At 34.4% G+C, this 3,954-nt stretch overlaps 1 non-coding gene across 1 annotated transcript; it reads left to right on the top strand.

Moving 5' to 3' along the window:
* The first annotated feature begins 3,058 nt into the window (after nucleotides 1-3,058).
* TRNAT-UGU (transfer RNA threonine (anticodon UGU)) lies at nucleotides 3,059-3,131 on the top strand. The gene has a single exon. It is a non-coding gene; the product is annotated as a tRNA-Thr (tRNA).
* The last annotated feature ends 823 nt before the right edge of the window (nucleotides 3,132-3,954 follow it).

Genomic DNA, 3,954 nt, shown 5'->3' with positions numbered 1-3,954 from the left:
AAGGCTTTTTTGGTCATGTAAGCATATATAAAGTACAAATGCAAGCATACTCAAGGTAATGCCCACTATTGGTCACAAATATCTTAATATAAAGACATTCTGTCATATTATTTTGAAGGCATTCCAGACTAAGGAGCACAAGGTTTGTGAGGCATGGAAAACATGACCAACATTTCCTCTATTTTATATATACCCCTATTCAACATACAACAGCAAACTGAAAGTTTCTTTAAATTGTTTAATAGGTTATCAACTGCATGTCCCAAGCAGCCATTTCAGCAGCGGTCATTTGTAAAAAGTGTACCTTTGGAGAATGAGCTACAACTAATAATATCCAAAAAGATTACTGAAATTTGAAGAAAACTCTTTTCCACCATAATTCAGACCCCATATTGGTCACAGTTCTGGCTGCTTATGTGGATCCATATCTCAGGGTTTAGAGCACTGGTCTTGTAAACCAAGGCTCGTGAGTTCAAATCTCACTGGCGCCTGGTGTTTCCCAATGTTAAAATAGTCTATGCAATGTCTTTAAGTGAGGCGAACCATTTCAATTTGGTCACATATTTGGATAGTTAATTTGGACAAAGACATATGATGTTCAGACTAATCTGCTGATTGGTTACAAGAGCATGTCTAAAACAAATTTATTGCATTTTATTGGACCGATTCTGTTCATGCTGATAGTTCCAGCAAGTTTTTCACTATTATTATGAAACTATGGTTAGAGCTTTCCAATAATTTAACTTTAATGATAGCAAAAAACACAAATATTAGGAGGTTTTTAATACTTCTCACCCTGTTGTACACCTGTTCTGTTTCTGCTGATAGGCATGGTATTATCATTTCAGCTCACTACCCCTGGGGTAGCCTTGCACTCTAACCCTTTACGCAGCTAAACCTAATTACTATGGGTGCAATATGTGCAATAATGGGGATCACTTTAGAAAGAAGATTGAGTGTGATATAGCATTTGAATAACATGCATTAACTTGTATTGTAATGAACAGGATTCATCTTGCTCAGTTGATCCAGAAGAGTTTTTAACTGATAACTGCAGCTGCCAGAAGAAATAACTGAAGGCTATCTTAGGCATGTATGCATTTATATGGTACATATGCATACAGTCTTCAGTTATAAGGTAATGCAAATGTTGATCAAAAATAACTCAACAAAGGCATTCTATCATAACATTCTAAATGCAATCCATCTTATGGAACACAAAGTTGGAGAGCCATTAAAAATATGTCCAACTTTTTCAATATTTTCTATATAATTCAATTCAAGCAAAGACAGCTAATTTTTGCATTTATTTGATTTTCTTAAAAAGTTATATACTACATGCCTCAATCAAGGATATTGCACATTTTTAGAATTTTTGTGTGAAAAGTCTACATTGGGACAAAGAGCAACAATAAAATAATAAAGGATATTTGAAATTTGCAGAAGATTTTGTTCAATCACTAAGCAGAATGAACATTGTCCTGAACGCAAAGCTAAATAGCTCAGGGGTTAGAACACTGGTCTTGTAAACCAGGGGTCGTGAGTTCAAATCTCACTGGGGCACAGTGCTCCTTTATTGTTACAGCTGCTAAAATTTAAATTGCAGCTCCCAATGTTGAAATAGTCTGCTCAAGAGCTTTAAGTGAGGAGAACCATTTCAATTTGGTTACACATTTGGATATTCAATTTGTACACAGAGTTATGATGTTCAGTCTAATCTGCAAATTGGTTCCAAGAGCATGTCTGAAAATTATTTTATTGTACTGATTCTGTTCATGCTGATAATCCCATCATAATTTTTCAGTATCATTACAAACTGTAGAAAGAGCTTTTCCATATTTAAACTTTAAAGATAGCAACAATGGTATATACATTGTATTAATCTGTATTGTACCATGCAGGAATCAACTTCATCGGTTGTTCCAGAAGAGTTTTGAATTGACAACTGTAGCTGCCAGAAGACACAACTAAAGGCTTTTTTGGTCATGTAAGCATATATAAAGTACAAATGCAGGCATACTCAAGGTAATGACCACTATTGGTCACAAATATCTCAATATAAAGACATTCTGTCATATCATTTTGAAGGCATTCCAGACTAAGGAGCACAAGGTTTGTGAGGCATGGAAAACATGACCAACATTTCCTCTATTTTATATATACCCCTATTCAACATACAACAGCAAACTGAAAGTTTCTTTAAATTGTTTAATAGGTTATCAACTGCATGTCCCAAGCAGGCATTTCAGCAGCAATCATTTGTAAAAGTGTACATTTGGAGAATGAGCTACAACTAATAATATACGATAAGATTACTGAAATTTGAAGAAAACTCTTTTCCACCATAATTCAGACCCCATATTGGTCACAGTTGTGGTTATTTACGTGGCTCCATAGCTCAGGGGTTAGAGCACTGGTCTCGTGAAATGGGGATTGTGAGTTCAAACTTCACTGGGGCCTATTCACTATGGGTGCGATATGTTCAATAATGGGGATCACTTTTTTAATAAGAAGATTGGGTGTGATATAGCATTTGAATAACATGCATTAACTTGTATTGTAATGAACAGGATTTATCTTGCTCAGTTGATCCAGAAGAGTTTTTAACTGATAACTGCAGCTGCCAGAAAAAAATAACTGAAGGCTGTCTTAGGCATGTATGCATTTATATGGTACATATGCATACAGTCTTTAGTTATAAGGTAATGCAAATGTTGATAACAAATAACTCAACAAAAACATTCTAACATAACATTATAAATGCAATCCAGCTTATGGAACACAAAGTTGGAGAGCCATTAAAAATATGTCCAACTTTTTCAATATTTTCTATATAATTCAATTCAAGCAAAGACAGCTAATTCTTGCATTTATTTGATTTTCTTCAAAAGTTATATACTACATGCATCAATCAAGGATATTGCACATTTTTTGAATTTTTTTTGAAAAGTCTACATTGGGACAAAGAGCGACAATAAAATTATAAAAGATATTTGAAATTTGCAGAAGTTTATTTTCCATCACTAAGCAGAATCAACAAACATGGGCTTAAAGGAAAGGCTCCATAGCTCAGGGGTTAAAGCACTGCTTTTGTAAACCAGGGGTTGTGGGTTCAAATCTCACTGGGGCCTAGTGCTACTTTATTGTTACGGCTGCTAAAATTTAAATTGCAGCTCCCAATGTTGGAATAGTCTGCTCAAGAGCTTTAAGTGAGGAAAACCATTTCAATTTGGTCACACATTTGGATATTCAATTTGTACACAGAGTTATGATGTTCAGTCTAATCTGCAAATTGGTTCCAAGAGCATGTCTGAAAATTATTTTATTGTACTAATTCTGTTCATGCTCATAATCCCATCATAATTTTTCAGTATCATTACAAACTGTAGGAAAGAGCTTTTCCATAATTAAACTTTAAAGATAGCAACAATGGTATATACATTGTATTAATCTGTATTGTACCGTCCAGGAATCAACTTCATCAGTTGATCCAGAACAGTTTTGAATTGACAACTGTAGCTGCCAGAAGGCTTTTTTGGTCATGTAAGCAAATATAAAGTACAAATGGAAGCATAATTAAGGTGATGACCACTATTGGTCACAAATATCTCAATATAAAGACATTCTGTCATATTATTTTGAAGGCATTCCAGACTAAGAAGCACAAGGTTTTTAAGGCGGGGAAAACATGACCAACATTTCCTCTATTTTACATATACCCCTATTCAACATACAACAGCAAACTGAAAGTTTCTTTAAATTGTTTAATAGGTTATCAACTGCATGTCCCAAGCAGGCATTTCAGCAGCGGTCATTTGAAAATAGTGTACATTTGGAGAATGAGCTAATACTAATAATATCCATTAAGATTACTGAAAATTGAAAAAAACTCTTTTCCACCATAATTCAGACCCCCATATTGGTCACAGTTCTGGCTACTTATGTGGCTCCATA

The sequence above is a fragment of the Pseudophryne corroboree genome, chromosome 11 (genome assembly GCF_028390025.1).
Source record: "Pseudophryne corroboree isolate aPseCor3 chromosome 11, aPseCor3.hap2, whole genome shotgun sequence".
NCBI classification, from domain to species: Eukaryota; Metazoa; Chordata; class Amphibia; order Anura; family Myobatrachidae; genus Pseudophryne; species Pseudophryne corroboree.
This window is presented reverse-complemented; position numbering and strand designations above follow the sequence as displayed.